Source organism: Phoxinus phoxinus (genome assembly GCF_949152265.1).
Source record: "Phoxinus phoxinus genome assembly, chromosome: 21".
NCBI lineage: Eukaryota > Metazoa > Chordata > Actinopteri > Cypriniformes > Leuciscidae > Phoxinus > Phoxinus phoxinus.
Genome location: NC_136896.1, coordinates 23,031,712 through 23,056,235, shown reverse-complemented (window position 1 = coordinate 23,056,235; position 24,524 = coordinate 23,031,712). Strand labels below are relative to the sequence as shown.

The following is a 24,524-nucleotide window of genomic DNA, read 5'->3' as shown; positions in this document are numbered from 1 at the left end:
TCATTGGGTGCAATCGAATCGTCACGAGGTCAGGAATCAGAGGAAAAAAGAATTTTGTTTCTAGCCCTTGTGGTTCAAAAGTTATTAGAATAAACATGAGTGAAACTTTGGACAGTTGGTGGCGCTAGAGGGAATGACTTAGACACACCAAAATTGGTGTATTTAATGTTGGGACTGTCCTCTATCCGAATGTCAAACCATTACAACTTTCCCGCGATCGGTTCTATGGGCTGCCATAGACTCCCAGAGCGGAAGAAGAAGAAGAATTATTTTTGGTACGGGAACAGATACAATAGGTGCCCGCACCTTCAGTGCTTGGCCCCTAATAATAAGGGAACCTTTTTGCCATTTATAGTGCCACCTATGGTCCGATCTGCATGAAACTCGGCACGCTTGTTCACCATGTCATGACACATATGCTCAGCGATTTTCGTGATGTTCTGAGTTTTTGTTTAGGATTTAGAGGCTTTTGACTGTATTTTGCCCCGCCCATTTTCCAAATGACCCTGTTATAGCCAACCAAATGCAAAAATTCTACTTTTTTTCAAAAACTATTGATCGAGAGAGTCCAGAGAAATGTCCTAGACTGGTTTGGCTCCGGTCGGGCGAAAAACCAGGGACTAGTTCGCAAAAGTAGGTTTTGGACAAAATTCGACATAGCAGAAATTTTTTCTGGCCTAAATCGAAATCGGAGATGGCCATTTTGTCCGCCTTGAGCCAAGGATTCCAACGATTTGGGGCACTTGATCCTGGGACAAACGGTCTAAGAGCTATGATCAATTTTGAACTTTTGGTTGCTGTAGCGCCACCTATGGGCCATTCGGGGTCATACTCTGATAGGTTGTCCCCAAATTGAGGCCTACCATCTGGCCAGGTTTCACTTCTCTAGGCCTTACGGTTTGGCCTGCACGATGCGTTTTACGAATCCTTAATTACAATAGGGTTTCAGCATTTCATGCTTGAACCCCTAATAAGATTGAAGGCTTTTTGCCAGTTACAGCGCCACCTATGGTCCGATCTCCATGAAACTCTGCATGCTTCCTCACCATGTTCTGACACATATGCTCATCAATTTTGGTGAAGTTCTGAATTTTCATATGGGATTTATAGGCTTTTTAGTGTATTTTGCCACGCCCCTTTTCTAAATGACCCTGTTACAGCCACCCAAATGCAAAAGTTTAACTTTTTTTTCGATATTTATTGATCTAGAGAGTCCAGAGAAATGTCCTAGACTGGTTTGGTTCCGATCTGGTGAAAAACCTAGGACTAGTTTGCAAAAGTAGGTTTCGGACAAAATTCGACATAGCAGAAAATTTTTCTGGCCTAAATCGAAATTGGAGATAGCCATTTTGTCCGCCTTGAGCCAGGGATCACAGTGGTGTGAGACACTTGAGTCTAGGACAAACGGACTCTAGGAGTTATGGGCGATGTAGTACTTTTGCACTAAATCTGTAGCTGTAGCACAACGTAAAATTTGTTTGCGCGGTATTTGAGAACGGTTTGACGAATCAACACGAATTCCATAACTTTTTGTCGGTACAGTGTGGAGATGATACGATTCGATTTTGGTGAAAATCGGACAAACGGTCTAGGAGGAGTTCGACAAAGTAGGTTTTGACTGAAAATCAAGATGGCGGACAGGAAGTTCGGCCAAATATGGCAAACTTGGTATCTATGTTCTCAGCGTGACCCAGCGAATCTATTGAGACCAGTGGCATTTCAATAGGCAGATGTATTCAAAGGTTATTAGCCTTTTTGGAAATGTTGTTATAACTTTTGACCACAAGGTGGCGCTGTTTCGAAACTTCTCACGCTCCTTCAGGGCATCGTGCTGATGACCCATACCATGTTTCGTAACAATCCATTCATGCGTTCTTAAAATACAGCATTTTAGCACAAAATTCAAAATGGCCGACAGCCAAAATGGCCGACATGGTAAAATTGGATATCAGTCGACTCAGCATGTTGGCCTGAATCTAACGAGACCAATTTGATGATTTTTGGGCAAACTGTTCAGAAGTTATAAGCAAAAATAGCCATTTTTCATATCTCCGGACCAGTAGGTGGCGCTGCGCCGAAACGCAGCATGTAGGCTCAAGTCATGCTTGTGATGACATGTGGCAAATTTGGTCTGAATCCAACAAAGCGTTGCGGAGATACAGCCTTACGTCTGTTTTCGCAAGCGCTACGTAAAATTTGTTTGTGGGTTTTTTCGAAAATTGCTAAGCGAATCAACTTGAATTCCATAACTTTTTGTCGGCATGGTCTGTAGATGATCTGATTCAATTTTCATGGAAATTGGAGCAACGGCCTAGGAGGAGTTCGAAAAAGTAGCTTTTTCGGAAAATTCAAAATGGCGGAAAACTTTTCATGGCGCAAAATGACGTCATTGGGTGCAATCGAATCGTCACGAGGTCAGGAATCAGAGGAAAAAAGAATTTTGTTTCTAGCCCTTGTGGTTCAAAAGTTATTAGAATAAACATGAGTGAAACTTTGGACAGTTGGTGGCGCTAGAGGGAATGACTTAGACACACCAAAATTGGTGTATTTAATGTTGGGACTGTCCTCTATCCGAATGTCAAACCATTACAACTTTCCCGCGATCGGTTCTATGGGCTGCCATAGACTCCCAGAGCGGAAGAAGAAGAAGAATTATTTTTGGTACGGGAACAGATACAATAGGTGCCCGCACCTTCAGTGCTTGGCCCCTAATAATAAGGGAACCTTTTTGCCATTTATAGTGCCACCTATGGTCCGATCTGCATGAAACTCGGCACGCTTGTTCACCATGTCATGACACATATGCTCAGCGATTTTCGTGATGTTCTGAGTTTTTGTTTAGGATTTAGAGGCTTTTGACTGTATTTTGCCCCGCCCATTTTCCAAATGACCCTGTTATAGCCAACCAAATGCAAAAATTCTACTTTTTTTCAAAAACTATTGATCGAGAGAGTCCAGAGAAATGTCCTAGACTGGTTTGGCTCCGGTCGGGCGAAAAACCAGGGACTAGTTCGCAAAAGTAGGTTTTGGACAAAATTCGACATAGCAGAAATTTTTTCTGGCCTAAATCGAAATCGGAGATGGCCATTTTGTCCGCCTTGAGCCAAGGATTCCAACGATTTGGGGCACTTGATCCTGGGACAAACGGTCTAAGAGCTATGATCAATTTTGAACTTTTGGTTGCTGTAGCGCCACCTATGGGCCATTCGGGGTCATACTCTGATAGGTTGTCCCCAAATTGAGGCCTACCATCTGGCCAGGTTTCACGTCTCTAGGCCTTACGGTTTGGCCTGCACGATGCGTTTTACGAATCCTTAATTACAATAGGGTTTCAGCATTTCATGCTTGAACCCCTAATAAGATTGAAGGCTTTTTGCCAGTTACAGCGCCACCTATGGTCCGATCTCCATGAAACTCTGCATGCTTCCTCACCATGTTCTGACACATATGCTCATCAATTTTGGTGAAGTTCTGAATTTTCATATGGGATTTATAGGCTTTTTAGTGTATTTTGCCACGCCCCTTTTCTAAATGACCCTGTTACAGCCACCCAAATGCAAAAGTTCAACTTTTTTTTCGATATTTATTGATCTAGAGAGTCCAGAGAAATGTCCTAGACTGGTTTGGTTCCGATCTGGTGAAAAACCTAGGACTAGTTTGCAAAAGTAGGTTTCGGACAAAATTCGACATAGCAGAAAATTTTTCTGGCCTAAATCGAAATTGGAGATAGCCATTTTGTCCGCCTTGAGCCAGGGATCACAGTGGTGTGAGACACTTGAGTCTAGGACAAACGGACTCTAGGAGTTATGGGCGATGTAGTACTTTTGCACTAAATCTGTAGCTGTAGCACAACGTAAAATTTGTTTGCGCGGTATTTGAGAACGGTTTGACGAATCAACACGAATTCCATAACTTTTTGTCGGTACAGTGTGGAGATGATACGATTCGATTTTGGTGAAAATCGGACAAACGGTCTAGGAGGAGTTCGACAAAGTAGGTTTTGACTGAAAATCAAGATGGCGGACAGGAAGTTCGGCCAAATATGGCAAACTTGGTATCTATGTTCTCAGCGTGACCCAGCGAATCTATTGAGACCAGTGGCATTTCAATAGGCAGATGTATTCAAAGGTTATTAGCCTTTTTGGAAATGTTGTTATAACTTTTGACCACAAGGTGGCGCTGTTTCGAAACTTCTCACGCTCCTTCAGGGCATCGTGCTGATGACCCATACCATGTTTCGTAACAATCCATTCATGCGTTCTTAAAATACAGCATTTTAGCACAAAATTCAAAATGGCCGACAGCCAAAATGGCCGACATGGTAAAATTGGATATCAGTCGACTCAGCATGTTGGCCTGAATCTAACGAGACCAATTTGATGATTTTTGGGCAAACTGTTCAGAAGTTATAAGCAAAAATAGCCATTTTTCATATCTCCGGACCAGTAGGTGGCGCTGCGCCGAAACGCAGCATGTAGGCTCAAGTCATGCTTGTGATGACATGTGGCAAATTTGGTCTGAATCCAACAAAGCGTTGCGGAGATACAGCCTTACGTCTGTTTTCGCAAGCGCTACGTAAAATTTGTTTGTGGGTTTTTTCGAAAATTGCTAAGCGAATCAACTTGAATTCCATAACTTTTTGTCGGCATGGTCTGTAGATGATCTGATTCAATTTTCATGGAAATTGGAGCAACGGCCTAGGAGGAGTTCGAAAAAGTAGCTTTTTCGGAAAATTCAAAATGGCGGAAAACTTTTCATGGCGCAAAATGACGTCATTGGGTGCAATCGAATCGTCACGAGGTCAGGAATCAGAGGAAAAAAGAATTTTGTTTCTAGCCCTTGTGGTTCAAAAGTTATTAGAATAAACATGAGTGAAACTTTGGACAGTTGGTGGCGCTAGAGGGAATGACTTAGACACACCAAAATTGGTGTATTTAATGTTGGGACTGTCCTCTATCCGAATGTCAAACCATTACAACTTTCCCGCGATCGGTTCTATGGGCTGCCATAGACTCCCAGAGCGGAAGAAGAAGAAGAATTATTTTTGGTACGGGAACAGATACAATAGGTGCCCGCACCTTCAGTGCTTGGCCCCTAATAATAATAATAATAATAAGAACCGGAACGAAAACAATAGGTGCCTCCGCACTTTCAGTGCTTGGCCCCTAAAAAGAAGAATAAGAACGGGAACAGATACAATAGGTGCCCGCACCTTCAGTGCTTGGCCCCTAAAAAAGAAAAAGAAGAATAAGAACGGGAACAGATACAATAGGTGCCCGCACCTTCAGTGCTTGGCCCCTAAAAACATGAACCCATACTACTACAAATAATAATTATAATAACAAGCAGCCATTACGGGGCCAAGCGCAAAAGCAGACGACGAGATATGCCTACATGGCTGAAAGTGTGAGACAAACTGCAGCAAGGAGCAATTAAAGACATTTGAAGATGAATTTTGGCAAAATGGTTGAAAAATCACATACATTAACTAAAAATATGATTATCACTTTCGACCAATAGGTGGCGCAGTTACGAAACTGATGTGATGTGGTCAGAGTGAAGTGACAATGACACTTACAAAGTTTGGTGTCAATATGTCAAGGCATTGCAGATATAAAGCCTGAATAGTCATTTTGGCATCATGCCTCAACTTTGACACTGCGGTATACGAAAACGGTTTTGTCTATCAACACGAAATCCATAACTTTTACTCGGCACGGTCTGGAGATGACACGATCCGATTTTGGTGAAAATCGGACGTTCGGTCTAGGAGGAGTTCGAAAAAGTAGGTTTTAAAAGAAAATAAAGATGGCGGACAGGAAGTTTGGCTGACTATGGCAAAATTGGTATCTAGGGCTGCGTTCCAAACCGCATACTCAATGAGTAGGTACTTAATTTCAATAAGTACTTACTTAACGAGCGCTAAAAGAGTAGGTACTTTATAGCCAAATCTCGTTAAGTATGAATGCGAACCGGACATCTGCCATGTTGACGTTATCATGTGACCTACGACGCGTTATCACAAGTGCAACAACTTAAAAGATTTGAACGACACGTTTAATTCATCTATCTGTAAATATCTTGATATTGATTAAACTTGCTCATTTTATGGTCTTTTTAAAGAAACTGCTGCCCATTTATTTTGAGAATACATTTAGGGTTGATTTAAGTTCTTATATTTAACCCTACTCATGTGACCCACCGTTTTATCCTTAACGATATTATTTATTTTTATTACGAAATCCCAAAATTGTCATCTCTTGAATATGTTGTTAATTTCTTTAGCCTATTTTATATCCAAACATTTTCATCCACAAGCAAAAGTGGCTTACCGTGACAAATACTGACCGATACTTAATTATATTACTTTTTACTGAAAAAAATCAATAAAACAAACAAAATGTAATGTATGTCATATGACATAGCTATGCATGAATACACTCTAGATGTGTATATTGTGAACATATCTACATTTTCATTCAAACAATTAATTAAATAATGATATTTGATTTACTGACAACAATGATAAATATTAATAAAGGAGTAAATTAATGAATGAAAGTCACCATCACATAATAAACAAATGCAAGTCAACACATGAAACAAAGCTTTATTCAAACTACAATCATGTATATAGACTACAGGCACTGAACCACATCTACTGCCATCTCAACACAGCGGTTCCCATTCTGCGGCTTTATTCTGATGAACCAGCGGACCGCCGGAGGTGAGCCGTGCCGGAGTGCCGGAGTTTGTTGCGTGATGTGTTGCGCTTCACGATCTGAGGCAATAAGGGCCGGTGGAGTGATGGAGGGTCTCGTCCATGGCACGATCTCCAGGATTCAGCTCTGTGCTCCTCATCCTCAGTGCTCACACCAGTCTGCTGACATTTCAGATCCTACAAAAATGCACAAACATAACACAAAAGCAGTAGTTTTAACAGCACAATGTCATTTGATTTCAGTATTATTTAGCAGACAAGAACACTTTTTTTCCACAAATGCCGCCATCATCTTTCCTTGCAGGCCCTGCTCCACCACAACAGCTGTGCAGCAAATGCACAGAAATCAAGAATCAGAAAGGTGCTGTAATAACTCTGTTTGAAATTACAATAATTAAAATAAACTACAACTTAATATTTAAATTATTATTAATTTCTGTAGTATACTCACTCAAAGCCTTTGATGACAGCATCAGCTTCATGAGCCTCTCTCCACCGGATAAACCCACATCTGTTCATCTGTCCCTGTAACATCCAGACAAGACTCCCATAACCTCTGTGATTTATGAGCTCAACACTACATTTACATGAGGTTGTTTTAACTTTTTATCCAACATACATGTTCCTCAATTTATCAACAGTACTAATGGACAAATAAAATAGATAACTTATGTTTAGTTACTTTATAGATATGTTCTACATAATAGCACACATATCACTCAGATGGATATTTCATGTTGTGATGTGCTCTTCTGCAATACTTATAAAAGATGTTCCTGTCAGATGTAAATAGACGTTTAAAATAAGCGTCTTTAAGATGTTTATGGTTATGTAAATCCACGTTAGAGACGTAACTTACGTGTCCTTACTGCAGCTCCCGTCAGCTAGAGCTAACGTTATACATAATAAAACGTGTTTTTACAGCCAAATCACAATCATACTATACTGTCTAACTCCTTTACACCTTCAACAGTTAAAACGTTTACTCTATAGTAGTTTAACACATGCAATTTTAACACAAGGAACCGTGTTTACTCACATTTGAAACCCCGCGCGTCGCTGATCTCCGTGGTGTTTGATAATGACGTATCCCCTCGCGTGGCCTCCTGGGATAGAAGAGTATCCACCGGTTGAGCACTCAAAAATCTGGCTGGAAGCAGTAAGCCATCCGGGAACTCCTCGTCTACTCTTTTATGAATACTGATGTTTGGAACGTACTGCTTCCTTCACGTACTGTTTTCGCCTACTATATAGTAGGAAAGTAGGCATATTGGAACGCACTTAAGTCCGAATCTCGCGATAATTAGTACGTCACCCAGGTAATTCTCGCCTACTCTTTTGGATTCATACATACTTTTTCGCTCGCCTACTCTTTTTCCCATACTAAATAGTAGGGAAGTATGCGGTTTGGAATGCAGCCTATGTTTTCAGCATAACCCAAGGAATCTATTGAGATCAGTGTCATTACTATAAGCAAATTTATTCAAAAGTTATTAGCATTTTTGGAAATTTCATTATAACTTTTGACCAAAAGGTGGCGCTGTCTCATAAATTTTTGAGTACCTTTAGGGCGTTGTACTGATGACCCATACTGAGTTTCGTAACGATACGTTCATGCGTTCATAAAATACAGCATTTTAGCACATAATTCAAAATGGCCGACAGCCAAAATGGCCGATATGGGAAAATTGGATATCAGTCAACTCAGCACGACGCCCTGAATCTAACGAGACCACTTTTGTGATTTTTGGACAAACCGTTCAGAAGTTATAAGCAAAAACATAAATTATTCATATCTCCGGACCAGTAGGTGGCGCTAAGCCGAAACGCAGCATGTAGCCTCAGGTCATGCTTGTGATGACATGTACCAAATTTGGTCTGAATCCGATAAAGCGTTGTGGAGATACGGCCTTACGTCTGTTTTCGCAAGCGCTACGTAAAATTTATTTGCGCGGTATTCGAGAACGGTAATTCGAATCAACTTAAATTCCATAACTTTTGGTTGTCAAGGTCTGGAGATGATCTGGTTAATTTTTCGTGAAATTCGGACTAACGGCCTAGGAGGAGTTCGAAAAAGTAGGTTTTTCGGAAAATTCAAAATGGCGGGAAAACTATTATGACGGAAAATGACGTCATAGGGTGCAGTCGAATCGTCGTGAGCTCAGGAATCAGAGGAAAAAAGAATTTTGTTTCTAGCCCTTGTGGTTCAAAAGTTATTAGCATAAACATGAGTGAAACTTTGGACAGCTGGTGGCGCTAGAGGGAATGAGTTGGAGACTCCAAATTTGCTATGGTGATAGTTCAGGCTGTCCTCTATCACTGTGCCAATTTTCATAAGTTTCCCGCAAACGGTTCTATAGGCTGCAATAGACGCCCAGTCGGAAGAAAAAGAAAAAGAAAAAGAAAAAGAAAAAGAAGAATAAGAACGGGAACAGATACAATAGGTGCCCGCACCTTCAGTGCTTGGCCCCTAAATATAGCTGCAAGCAGCAATCACCGGGGCCAAGCGCAAGCAAGACGACAAGACATGCCAAAGTGGCTGGGAGTGTGAGACCCACTGCAGCAAGGAGCAATTAAAGACATTTGAAGATGAATTTTGGCAAAATGGTTGAAAAATCACATACAATAACTAAAAATATGATTATCACTTTCGACCAATAGGTGGCGCAGTTACGAAACTGATGTGATGTGGTCAGAGTGAAGTGACAATGACACATACAAAGTTTGGTGTCAATATGTCAAGGCATTGCAGATATAAAGCCTGAATAGTCATTTTGGCATCATGCCTCAACTTTGCCACTGCGGTATACGAAAACGGTTTTGTCTATCGACACGAAATCCATAACTTTTACTCGGCACAGTCTGGAGATGACACGATCCGATTTTGGTGAAAATCGGACGTTCGGTCTAGGAGGAGTTCGAAAAAGTAGGTTTTAAAAGAAAATAAAGATGGCGGACAGGAACTTTGATTGACTATGGCAAAATTGGTATCTATGTTTTCAGCATAACCCAAGGAATCTATTGAGATCAGTGTCATTACTATAGGCAAATTTATTCAAAAGTTATTAGCATTTTTGGAAATTTAATTATAACTTTTGACCAAAAGGTGGCGCTGTCTCATAAATTTTTGAGTACTTTTAGGGCGTTGTACTGATGACCCATACTGAGTTTCGTAACGATACGTTCATGCGTTCATAAAATACAGCATTTTAGCACATAATTCAAAATGGCCGACAGCCAAAATGGCCGATATGGGAAAATTGAATATCAGTCAACTCAGCACGACGCCTTGAATCTAACGAGACCACTTTTGTGATTTTTGGACAAACCGTTCAGAAGTTATAAGCAAAAACATAAATTATTCATATCTCCGGACCAGTAGGTGGCGCTGCGCCGAAACGCAGCAAGTAACCTCAGGTCATGCTTGTGACGACATGTACCAAATTTGGTCTGAATCCGATAAAGCGTTGTGGAGATACGGCCTTACGTCTGTTTTTGCAAGCGCTACGTAAAATTTATTTGCGCGGTATTCGAGAACGGTAATTCGAATCAACTTGAATTCCATAACTTTTGGTCGTCATAGTCTGGAGATGATCTGGTTCATTTTTCGTGAAATTCGGAGCAACGGCCTAGGAGGAGTTCGAAAAAGTAGGTTTTTCGGAAAATTCAAAATGGCGGGAAAACTATTATGACGGAAAATGACGTCATAGGGTGCAGTCGAATCGTCGTGAGCTCAGGAATCAGAGGAAAAAAGAATGTTGTTTCTAGCCCTTGTGGTTCAAAAGTTATTAGCATAAACATGAGTGAAACTTTGGACAGCTGGTGGCGCTAGAGGGAATGAGTTGGAGACTCCAAATTTGCTATGGTGATAGTTCAGGCTGTCCTCTATCACTGTGCCAATTTGTATAAGTTTCCCGCAAACGGTTCTATAGGCTGCCATAGACGCCCAGTCGGAAGAAAAAGAAAAAAAAGAAAAAGAAAAAGAAGAATAAGAACGGGAACAGATACAATAGGTGCCCGCACCTTCAGTGCTTGGCCCCTAATAAGAACGGGAACAGATACAATAGGTGCCCGCACCTTCAGTGCTTGGCCCCTAATTACAGTCTATACCTGGGGTTCTCAATTCTGGCCGACAAGATTCACTTTTCATGCACAGTTCAGCTCTTTCCTGGAAAATTCTGTCACCAATTACTGACCCTCAAATCGTTTCAAACCACAAATTAAGATATTTTTCTTAGAAAATGTGTGAGTGTGATTCCTTCCATTGAATACATTCCACCAAAACTTTGACACATCAAAAAATTCATAAAGAGATTGCAAAAGTAATCCATATGAATCGAGGAGTTTAATCCAAGTCAGGGAAACCATACTTAGTTGACTTGAACAACCCTCACTGGTTCTTGCGGAAGCTTAAACATGCTTGCATCACAAGCCAGAACAAGCCTCAAGGAACAAACCTCAATGGTTCCAACACATCAAGCAAGCACGTTTGAGCTTCTGTTTACCATATCTGATGTAGCCTACTTTGTGCTCTCATATAAAAGCAATCATGTCTCTTCTGAAGACTGGGGTTGAACCACTTGTTTCATGGATTAATTACAAGTCAAAATTTCTGTTTGAATTAACTTTCAATCAAGAGACAGAAATCTGTCAGGGTTTTCATCTTCATTTGGGTTTTTAGAAGATGAACGCAAATGTCTTTTGAGCAAAATATGACAAAATATACATTTTTGAGTGAAAAGGGGGTAAATAAACAGCAGACCATTTAGTAAAGAACGGAATTAAAAATATCTGCTTCTAGCAACACAAAGCCAGTGTGTTTGCCATGCAACGAGCGAAGTGCTGTTGTTACATGAGAACAATCTGAGAAGGCACTTCAAAGTCCAAGCACTCAAACTTCAACACAATTTCCTCCAGGCTCCGATTCTTGCTGACATAAAGTGAAAAGCCTAACAAGCTATCACGGTCAGATAATGTTTCTAGCAAGAGAAAGCTCTCAGCCTCTTTCTGTGTAGCATGGATCCTCAAAAAAAGGAAGAAATCGTCCACTGGCTCAAAACTACGAACGATTTCAAGTTAACGGCAGTTCCAAGTTAAGGAAATTGTGATAAAGTCAGAAAAAATATCAGTCGCACATCTATTCAGAAAACACTGATGTCTGACTCTAACACAATACAAAAGAAGTAAAATACTGACACTCATAGACTAACAAATGGTGTCACTAACAGTGAATGAATCCACTGATGCAATATAGGAAAGCTGTGTCTATGTAAGAATTTTGGATGGCACATTAACAATTGATTTCATGAGAGCACCACTTGTTTCAAAGGCTCCTTTGAGGTATGTCAGCCAAGCACAGTGATTTACTCATACACCATGATGGCAAATGGCAAGAGAAATGGAAATGATTTTGTGGATTCAGGCAGGAGAATGATGCTTTTCTCCATGGCTACCATCACTGCAGAGCTGTAACACTTCTAACTCAAATGCTTGATTAGAATTTCATGGCCGAAGTGACAGCTTTCATCACTCAAACGACCTTAATCCGAGATAGCAGTGAAGGGATAAAACGGTCCGTGATATTTTAGCAATACTTGTTTTTGTTGTTGTTGTTTTTTGGATCACTGCAAAAATGCTACACTTTTTCAACACTGCAGGACTTCATAAACAGCTTGTCAGAACAAGTTAAGATACGACGAAACTTTGCTGCAAGGTTTTACATTTACATTTATGCATTTGGCAGACGCTTTTATCCAAAGCGACTTACATTGCATTATCCTATACATTTATACATAGGTATGTGCAATCCCCTGGGTTCAAACGCAATGATTGTTGTTAACGCAATGCTCTTCCCACTGAGCTACAGGAAAGCAAAAACACGTAATTCAATTTACCAAGTAGTAGTGGTGCAGTGAGTTTGTTCACATAACTGGATGAAGGCTCCTTACAATTATAATTGATAGACACCCAAACATCACCCGATCTGAAGCAGGGGCTTAGTCTGGGGAACACCAATGTTGGCAAACTATATTCATTCTGACTAGCCTATGTTTTGTGAAACTAACACATGTAGTAGCCTAAGTCAAGCTTCAAATATTTGAAGTTTTTTTTTTACTGATAAGAAACACACTATCAAACAGTGTAAGTGAAGTATTGGAAAAACGTGCCTCTACCTACATTTTTGCAAAACTCTAAAAATGTACCATTACATAGAATTTGTTGTAGTTTCCACCTGAAATTAGCATTAGAGGCAGTAAAACGGCAACAAATTTTATTCCTTTTCACAACACAAACAAAAAAAAGTAAAAAAAGAGGTGATCTCGCCCTTCACTGTCATCGCTCCTCCTTTTATGCTTCCATAGCTCCTCCGTTCTCTTACGGTTATCGGCCCCACACTGCTTGCCACACTACGGTACTACAACATGCTTCTCAAGCATAAGAATCTGCTGATTGTATTACTTAGCCTCACCTTGGAGTTTTATGAATTTGCACATGGTTTGTCTTAAAGAGCATATTGAAAACACCACATAGATAAATAAACAACATTAAAAACGTATTTTCACCACATGGGGGTCTTTAATACTTAGGCAATAACACACAAGCAAGAGTGCCATTTTCCTGAATATCAAAACAATTGCAAATGTGATTTTATACAACAGTTCAATAATCAAGAAGTAAATATTAAGTGACTTACATTTTAGACTATTTTTGTTAAAAAGAATATAGGCTATTGTCTGTTTATGCTCCATTTCACAAAATAGTTCCAAACAAATACACAGTAGAGACGTTGCGCATCTCCTAGCAACAGTGATGCTTGGTTTTTTAATTAATCCGTGTTTTTGAATGAATTGTTCCAATGATTGACTCAACTCATAAAGACAGCCACTTGCTTTGTCCCTGAATAAATCAGCCGTTTTGAACAAATTGTTTGGCCGCCTCTGGTTTTTATACCACGTTTCATTTTGTTAACAATATAGATGGTTTAAAGTTATGCTTCCCAAACACGATTTACCTTTTAGCTTCACTTCCCAGACATTTAACTTCCAAACTGCCAATATACTACGTGAAACAATGTAATAAAATGTTGATGATTATTTGTTTCAGATAAATCTGATCATGCTTTTTATCACCACTCAATGGACATTTCACTTTGAAACTACCGCAAAACATGCAAAAAGCAATGCAATATAATTTTTGCAAAACTGTTGCGACGGGCACAGATTTTCCATGTTCCTGCGTTGGCCAATACCCTTACCCTTCTCTCCAAAGAAATTCACTGTCACTTTCTACTGTATCTGGGAGGGATAAGCAGTGTGCACAAATATATTATCATAGAAGACTAGTCAGCATGTTGTCTGAACAACTACTGTAGCAGGGGCGGAGCGGGGGGGTGGCTAATTGGGCTTAAGCCCCGAATGTTTTGTCAAAAGCCCCGAATCTTTTAGGTTTTTTAAAATAACTTCAACTTTGTTCCATTCCTTCTCAGTCTTTCTGACTGGAGCGGCAAAAAATGAAACAAAAGCTCTATTACCGTGCGTGGTGGCGGACGGTAATGCATCGCGCATCACTCAGCTAGCTTGTTTGCCAACTGCCAATAAAAACGAACGAAGAATATAAATCTTCTTCTTCGTCGTTGTCATCAGGGGCTGGGGGGCTACTGTGTGTTTTCACCTGCGCCGTAGCGAGCTTACTGGCTATAACCGGCTGAAGTTAATATGGACATAACAAAGTTTTTTATATGGAACACTAACAGTAAACCTCACCGGCCGGAGAGAGATTCAGAAGCAGCGTCGGACGAACTGCGGACAAGTGTAGGCTATGTTGCGTTCACACCGAACGCGAATAGAGCGTCTGGCGCGAGTGATTTCAATGTTTAAGTCAATGTGAAGACGCGTTTACGCACGTCTGGAGGTCCTGCGACGCGAATGAGGCGTTTAGCGCGGCGCGGTAGACGCGAATTCACCTCATTCGCGCGTCCAGTTTTTTTTTTTTTTTTACTGAGTAGGCCTAACAATCATCATTTTCCCAGATAGTGTATAGTTTTTTAAGCAGTCTATTATCTCAAACAGCCTGAAAAATAGTGCATTTAGCTGACGTAAATGGTAAAAAAATCTCCCGGGGGAGTAGGCCCCCGGACCCCCCTAGGTTTGGGCTAAGCCCCGAATGTTTACATCATCTGCCTCCGCCCCTGTACTGTAGTGGAGCAGTCATAGATAGATAGCCCTGACAAACAATTAGGCTAGGCTGGGATTGTCGGGCATTACAATATATTTAGCATTTAGTGTGAAGAGACAAATGACCTGTCACTGAAACTTGTCAGGTTGCTGCTTAGGACAACGTTTATGGAGTAGAGTCAGAAATAACATGCCATGTACTCCTCTTTGGCTGCGTTTACACTTGGCATTAACATGCGATCACCATGATCCGATCAAGCCAATCAGGACACCGTGTGTTTACATTTGTTCATATTAAGTAGCCTCTGTATCTGGATAACCGATCGGATTTCTTTTTCCTGCATAATATTTAAATTAGGTCTGTAGCACAACACAAATAAGAGTAAAGGTTATACAAATTAATCAATGTCCCAATTGCTTTCACTCACTCACTTTACTTTCCTGTGCAATCTCCATCCTTAAATCAAATTTCGTTTTTTGAATGAAGGAATATTTCCAGAGTTGATCATACAAAAATAACTGGGTTGATCATGTTAAACAAGTCACATCGGGGATCATCAGGGTTTAAGGTTATAGCGTGCAATGACTATATTAACAGAAATGGGAGATTAATAAACATGCTGAAACAATAAAAACATTCAGCATTTAAAACATAAAAAAATAAAAAGTTTATTCCTATTATTCCTCTGGCAAAGCAGCGCACGCTCTTCATTAAGATCTCATGATCACAGTTGTGATTGTACAGGCGATTGCCTCGTTTAGATAATGTTAAACAATTAAAATGAAAAATGACACACAGTATCATGTAAGTCTAAATAAACTGTTTTAAATATTGACGTTTATTGTAAGGTTCAAATAAATTTTATTTATTGCCTAAACTGCGTCTGGCCATTATTTTCTGACAGTCACGTGGGGAGACTGCGGGGATTTATATGACGTCCACCTGTGAATGCAGACACGATGGCTAGATTGCGTTTACATTACACTGAGATCCGGTCACAATGCGTCCTCGACTACCTCCGAAACTTGACACGCTGATCTGATAACATTCCGATCAGAAGCGCGTTTACACTCGTCTTTTCAATGTGTATGTGGACAACATCCAGATACAGGTCGCATATTAATGGCAAGTGTAAACGCAGCCTCTGAGCAGTTGGGAGCCACTCTGGCATGATAAAAATGTTGTCACGAGTGGCTGGATAAAAGTAGCTCATGAAGACGAAGAGTACAACTAAATAGTCTTTAATTCAATAATCCAAAAGACATGGGGTAAAAACACGGGGAACACATCCAATTTTCAGAAGAGACAGGACCAAGAACTGAAGGAAAAAAACCCGGAGTACTTATACAAGAACTAAACGAGGGAACTAATGCGATAATTAACAGGACAGGTGAATAATGATGAATAATTAGACAGAGAAAACTGGGTAACACAAGCAAAAAAACACAATGAAACTCTAACACATGTGAGGAAGGTGGAGATTTGAAAGATACGGTGCGTTTAAAGAGGAAGAGAGAATGCGAGGCGGTTTAACCCATCACAGGTAAAGTGTGCACACATTTGCATAACACGTACATAACAGCCTCAAGTCTTTTGCCCTGGCTGATGGGAGTATTTTTATCATGCCGATTTTACTTAAAGCAGGCCCCCAGTTTTTTTAAATGTCACATTATTTCATAGAGTAGTGAAACCAATAGCAATAACAGTATGTCTGACGAACATCATCCTTGAAAAACATTTTAACAATTATTTCACATAACTAGCAGAAAAAAACTAGCAAAAAAAAATCTTATTGATTTACACAAAGTGGAACCCAAACCTAGCATTCACCAAACAAATATATCCCACAAATATATCGCTGGCCAAAAATATAGTTTACATTTTGCAATGCTATAAGCAGTAGAGATTTACTATATCAATGAGTATGAGTATACAGATAAAATTGGACACTTATATCCAACATATCTCTATATGTAGAGTAAATACTGTTTAGTATTCTGTAGGATAGAATAGTTTACATTTTGCGAAGATATTAAACAATCAAGCAGTTGAGAATTGCTACATAGTAGCCTATAATAATAATAATTCATTACATTTATGTAGCGCTTTTCTCGACACTCAAAGCGCTTTACATAGAAGGGGGAATCACCTCAACCACCACCAATGTGCAGAATCACTTGGATGATGCGACGGCAGCCATATTGCGCCAGAACGCCCACCACACACCAGCTTACTGGTGGAGAGGAGACAGAGTGATGAAGCCAATTAGTATGTATATATGGGGATGATTAGGAGGCCACTGGGGAAATTTGGCCAGGATGCCGGGGTTACACCCCTACTCTTTCGAAAGACATCCTAGGATTTTTTGTGACCACAGAGAGTCAGGACCTTGGTTTAACGTCTCATCCAAAGGACGGTGCTCTTTGACGGTATAGTGTCCCCGTCACTACACTGGGGCGTTAGGAGGACCCACACAGACCACAGGGTGAGCGCCTCCTGTATATCGCTTTACGCGAGTGTATGAAGATTGAAGTTGTATGCATTACATAATCAACTTTAATATATCACTAATATCGTTGCAATGTGTAAACTATCACAGAGCTCTATGAAGTTTTATCCACATACTCAACTGCTTGATTGCTGTATATATCGCTTTATGTGAGTGTACTGTATGTGGATAAACGCAAGCGCTGAAATGCATTATATATCCAACTTTATTGCAATCATTGCAAAATGTAAACTATACTACCGAAGAGCACATAGTATACTCACGTAAAACGATACTACCTATATAGCAATATCTGCTGTTAGTTTTTATATCGTCGCAAAATATTGCACCGCTATTGATAATACATTTTGCAACGATATAAAAAAATAATACAGCAGAGATTTGCTGTTTAGAAGCATTTCTTTATGTGGGTGTATTGTATGTATCTGTAAAGTTGCCAAGTGCCACTCAAATATTTCCCAGAAAAATGTCTTGGTGATAAATCATGGTTTAATCTAATAGGGTAGTTCTGCCTGTCTCAGACACACACACACACACTCATACAGATCTCTGATGACCAAGCAATACAAGCCTTGACTGTAAAATAAATCACACCCATGAATGTCCAACACATGGTCCCACCTGTGCTTCTGTTTAGGTGTACCTTTGTGTGAGAAAAGCTGTACTAAAGTCTACGTGATGTAACAGTTCCCCTTCACTGTCACTAGATATATTACTGCCAGACTCTGGTCAGATTCAACAGAAGCACAATACATAATTATCCAGTTCCACGGTGTGACATGTGCTGTTATATTAGCTAGAAAGATATATTTTTGTTCACAGCACATAGACAAACTGGTCATAGTAAGGTAAACGAATAAACTAACAAGGAAATGCAACTGGATTGACTGAATCTAGATGAAACCGCAGTGAAGTGAGCTGATGCCGTGTGTATGTGGTATCAAGCTACCGGCTGCAATACAGAATAATTGTAAACATCCTCTACATGTGCCGTTATATATGGTAATACGATGTACCGTTTGTTTTCACCCGACTGAACACTAAACAGCATTTGTTGGTCTCTGTTGGGGTAGTGTGAACTGAAGGAAAGCTATTTTTCATAAAACTCTAAATCCAACCGTCAACTTGTTTGTTGGCGTCTTGTAACTTAATTTAAAACAGTATACCGTGATAAAAGCTTCAGTAAGTGGAGTTATGTGCGACAAACTTCCATTTTCTGTACAACAAGTCACATTTCTTCTGGTTCAGGTCTTTTGTATGTGCTTCGTTAAACATGGAGACGTTTTGCAGATGCCTTCAAAAGAGCGAGCAAAGATGAGCATAACCGACGTCCATCGCAGATTGATTTCTACGTTTTTTTTTCTTCTTATCACTAACATTTAGATATTTCAATTGAATAAAACACAAACAATAAAAATAACTGACAAGGTTAATTAGCTTAAAAATCTATAGATATCATCACCGTCATATCGTACTGCCGTTACAACTTTCTCTGACAAGAGACCTGTTTTCCTGTTTGCTCATGTGACGTTCGGCATAAAGCCTATTACCGTGATATGAAAATGTAATACCGTCACATGCCAACCATCCAGCATTGGATAAAACATGCCTGTGGCAACATTTCTGCAAATTACATTTATTCTCGCAAAACATGCAAGAAGCAACATAGTGAAATGTCCAGTGAGTGGTGCTAAAAGTGTTTTTGATTTGATTTAAAAACAGATAAATGTGAATGTTTAATATGTTGGTTGTTGTATATCACAGCAATTCGTAAATTACATATACGGTCATTGGTTCTGAAAGTGTAATCGTATATAGGCTCTACCGCGTTTGGAAATACCACCTAGCCTATATTAAACCATAGTGCACAAAAAAATGCATTGCATGAAGCAACCATGCTATTTTATTGTAGGCCTCTGTTGATAATTTCAATAATAAAAAGCACCATGTTTTTTTGGACATTTATGGTAATGCAATGTTTTGGACATGATATTAATATACCATGTTTTTGTGCAAATAACGATGATAATACAAAAGATTTTAGACATGGTACAGTTATTCAATTAAAATTACTACCATGGTTTTGGATATGAACCATGAAGGTGTTTTCAACTTGCAGGTAGCATCGAAGTAACATGTTTTATGGATTTGTACAATGCTATGAAGACCAAGGTTTTCTTGAAGTGTAACATGGTTATACCATGTTTTATGGACATGTACCATAGTACAACCAGAGTTTCTTCGAATGAGTACCATAGAAATACCAGATTTTTTATATGTTCTCACAGAGGCTGCAATTATTTGATCATAAATATAGTAAAACAGCAATATTATTTTACAATTTAAAATAACTGTTTTCTATTTTAAAATGTAGCTAAGTTATTGCTGTGAAGGCAAAGCTGAATTTTCGGCAGCCATTTTTACTCATCTTCAGTGTCACATGATCCTTCAGAAATAATTTGATGAATCACCTTGAAAAGCTTCAAAAGAACAGCATTTATTTTGCTTTTGTAACATTATAATTGTTTTTACTGTCATTTTTGATCAATTTAATGCATCCTTGCTGAATAAAAGTATAAATTTCTTTAAAAAAAAAATCTTACTGCCCCCAAACTTTTGAACAGAGGTGTACTAAACCTGTAATATGGTACCAAAGTACCTTTTTGTACAAATTATATTTGCTTCATGTGCAAAACTGTTTGGATACATCAGCAAAACAATAGACAGATTTCCATTTAGCACTGCATTTTGGAGGAACTGTGAAATATTTGATACCCTTGACATACTTGCTTGACAGGTTTGACACATACTTGAGTGAAATACCTTGAGCATAACATCACACGAGAACCCATTAATCCTGTATCAGCTGATGTGTTGAACTCTCATGTTACGATCGTACTGTTAAAACTTCCATAGTTGGAAAATGAACACATTTGTATATTAAATGTCATATTATCTGTAACAGTAAACGGCTGTTTTAATTGAAACTGATTGTTTTCAGAAAACAATAGGAGATGCACTTGACTGTGGGGTTAGAGCTTTAAACAGTGAGTGTATTCAACACATCGATGATAAAAAAACAAACTATTCATGCATCAAATCACACAGTTCCCAACTCAGAGCCCATGAGCGTCTGTGTGGAAACAGAAAACATTGGGATAGCTATACCAATAGTTGCACCAAAATATGCAATTAGGTCATTAGTTGTTATTATTTCGAAATTTGTCTCACAGCTCTTTTCCATACAATAACAATTCAAAGTAGATTATCTGGATATTGGACTACTGTTTTATGAATGCTATGAATTCAGACATACTCTATAAGAAAGTATGCAAGTTGGATGTTTATAGACAAGAGCAGCATGTAAAATGTTCTAAAAATCTTCATTTTCTCCATAAGTGAATTTATTTGAACAATAATTGTGTTACGTGGTAGTTAATCAATGGTGTATGCTTTTGTTAAAGTCCTGCATTATTTCAACTTATTTTATAAATAATCTTATTTAACAGTAGAAATCCAGGTGAGAAACTAGCCTACATTACCCATGATTCTGAAAACGAAATCTACTACACCAACCAGAAAATAAGGGCTGTGTCTGAAATCATGCATTATTTGAGAGGACAACCATTTGTAGTGGTGTCCGAAACCATAGTGGACATTATCGAGTACACTCATTCAATCCCATAATGCACCTCAATAAGTATACAACTGGGCTGAATCCGAAATCACCCCCTAAACCATCATTCACTTTTCTCTACGTTAGTCCACTAATACTGTTCACTTGAAGGAGCGAATAAAAAAAAAGCGAATTCGGACAGCCGTTGAGCGACAATCGGTTGTAGGCCTACGTTCGTTGTTGCAGTGCAATGTGGGATTTAATAAGTGCACTCAATAACGCCCACTACAGTTTCAGACACCTCTACAAATGGCTGTCCCTTCAAATAACGCCCTATTTGAGGGTACAGGGGGCCATTTTGGATTCAGCCCAGCCCTGGAGTACAATCGACGACAAGCCATTAGACTAGACCCATGGCACTATGAGCGCCATGCACAGCGAATTAATTCTAGCGACTCTAGCGTCCACAGCACTTCCGGAGCACTCAGTGCCTGAAATTTGTTTTCATTCACTCATTTGTGGACTAGTAAATTATGTAGGGAATAGTGAATGAGGAGGGTTATAGAGGTCAATTTCAGACACAGCCAAGCAAATCACACCAAAAACACACTTTCTAGCTCCCGCTCACTCCCATGAAGCACTGTAATTGGTATTCAATCGTTTGAATCTCAATATTTCTATAATCCTTCCATATTTGTATGCATATTTTGCAATAAATGTAAAACATATTGTTTCGATATAAACATCTTTAAATCAACAGTTTTTATTTGTCCTTTTTTTTCATGTGACTATAGTTCTTTCATTCATTAAAGCCATTGTACACATTCTTGTACCTTAGTCTTCTGTCCAATATTCAAATAATTTTTCAAATCAAAGTTTGTAATATTGTGATTCACATCATAGCTGGCTTGTTTGGTTCATGCTTATAAAATAACAACGATTTTTAAAAATCCCAATGGGAAAAATTAATTCGAAAAATACTTCCAGAACCAAGGGGCTGAAAAAGCACCCCTTGTTGAACTCTATAGTACATTGTTGAACTCTATAGATTAAAACAGTGATTTACAGCTGTCACAGCACTACACCTAAATAAATAAACAAGTATTATGGTAACGTTACTACCATAGTCATATATGCATTTTAGCACCAGTAACATTGTAATCCCACCTGATACTAGTCACTGGATCACTGTACCATATGGTATTATCAAAGACCAGGTAACGTTCTCTTCATGACACTTATGGGCATCACATTCGTTCGATTCATAACTATAATATGTCCAAAAATGCAGTCTGGTTATGCAGTGCGCTAGGTTTTGAAAGGCATCCAGCCAGTAACGTTACACACACAGAGCTATGTACAGCCAGCCGTAACGCATGCATGCTCAGACATAATTAATCTACCGTTAGAGAGAGAGAAAAAAGTGGCTTTACATGTAAATGACATTACATGTTCCGTTCGTTAAATAATATTTAACCTGCTCTCTGAAATACAAGCGACAGGTTTTGCATAAAGTGAGCTAGTGAACTGCCAAAGTCAATGTAACTACTGATTAGAACACACGTTCAAAACACGTTCACATTTTAATATTCTAAAATAATCTCGTTAGGATGTTAAAGGATAACTTACACACTTATAAGCAGCTGTGAAACTCCTGTGCAGTGTTGTTCGGTCTGCCTTCTGCTGGACTTTCAGCCCATCTCCCACAAACTTCCGACGGTCTGCCTATCCCGCAACTGACGGGTGGTGGAGAGAGCGCGGAATTGCAAATCCTGCTATGACCAAGGTTTAGCTCATGAATGTCAATTAGTTAATGCTGATGTCGCTAGGTAACCTTCCTACACCGTCCAATCATGTTTCTTTATTAATAATCATGAGCCAAGCCTTCGACTGCAGTTGGATTCGACTGACTAACGCCCACGTTCCTATGTGTTCATTCGGCCAATCAATTAGGCCTATGTCAAAGAAAAACATTAATATTCATGAGCCAAACCTTCACCATAGTAGGATTCGCAAATTTGCGAACGAAGGCGGAAAAGGCCTCTTCTTTTCCGGATATAGAGAAAAGGACTATGGGAATTGTAGTAATACATAGAATGCCTGCTGTGTTGGTTACTTGTCTTGATCAAGTCTTGTCTTGAAACAGGTTTGCTGTTAAACATAATAATTATTTAATTTCAACAGAATGTTTATTTCTATTTCAAATACATGCTGTTCATTGAACTTCTATATTTAAGTAAGAATACTGATAAACAATGCATCACGGTTTCAACAAAAATATTATGGAGCAAAAACTGTTGTCAACATTGATGATGATAATAATAAGAAACAACCATTATTAATAAACGAGAACCAGTAATAACTGAAAATAACTGACCACCAAATCAGCAAATTAGAATGATTTCTGAAGGATTGTGTGAAAACATAAAATTAAATTAAATTTAATAACACTTTTTAGCATTTTGGGGCATCTTAATTGTGTTTTAATGCTTGATTCATGCATGCCTTCTAATGCCATACGTGACTTAAGAAACTCAAGAAGGAAATAGTGCTGCATTGCACAGTTATAACTGTGGGAAATCCCCATTGTTTGGTCAGATGCACGTTTAAGATTTAAGGAAAGGTTATTAGAGGTTATAGTGACCTGCATTCAGATGTATTGACGCACGCACGCACGCACACACACACACACACACACACACACACACACACACACACACACACACACACACACACACACACACACACACACACACACACACACACTTCCAATGATTGATTGCAAGATTGTGATTTTTATTTCATTACAAACATTACATGTCAAAGGTATTCATGGAATATGTTCGACGGATTTTGATAATTGAACTGATCATTTTGCGTGAAGGCTCACATGGTGGAAGAATGTTTCGAATTTGTGAAGACTTTGACACAATCACTGAAAATCAACTCATCAGTTTTGATCAACACGCCATGTGTATTTAGTTATTGTGCAAATTGTGGACAATTCTTTTACACACTTGCCAAAACACATGCAATTTGCTTAAATTAATAAGAAATTATTGCTGTTTATTTGCTTAAATTGTTAACAAGAAACTAACTAAAACTATAGTTTTGATAACTAAATGTAATTGAGAATTGAGCCAAAGCGATTGAGAAAAAAATTTAATAACAAAATGAACAGATATTATTTAATGCATTTATAGTTTAAAGTTTAAACGATGCAAAAGCAGTGTATTGTGCAAGGTTGACAGCATGGACCCACTGTCGTGTGTGAAATTGCTAAATACATTTCTAAAAATACATACATAAACTTCTTTATTTAGGAGTAGAAGGAGGAGTTTTGGTGGGTATGTGTCTAAGTGAGAAATGTATTCTTGTAATCTGAAAGATGCGGTCATTGAATGAATTTTGTGTCAAAGCAATTATACATACTCCACAGTTTAGCCCACATAGACTGCTGTTGATCACTGTGTGAAGAGTTTTGAAAAAGTCACTAAGTATTG

At 39.0% G+C, this 24,524-nt stretch overlaps 1 protein-coding gene across 6 annotated transcripts in view; it reads right to left on the bottom strand.

The window, feature by feature from the left end:
- The window catches only part of plekha1b (pleckstrin homology domain containing, family A (phosphoinositide binding specific) member 1b), a 65,618-nt gene extending 42,662 nt beyond the window's left edge, over window positions 1–22,956 (bottom strand). For 5 of the 6 annotated variants that reach the window (XM_079595782.1, XM_079595779.1, XM_079595780.1 and 2 more), the window contains exon 1: window positions 22,651–22,807. The gene's annotated coding sequence lies outside the window, so the exon portion shown is untranslated. Of the gene's footprint in view, window positions 1–22,650 lie in introns of all 6 variants that reach the window. The other variant, XM_079595778.1, reaches the window with a different exon arrangement.
- Between the last annotated feature and the right edge of the window lie 1,568 nt (window positions 22,957–24,524).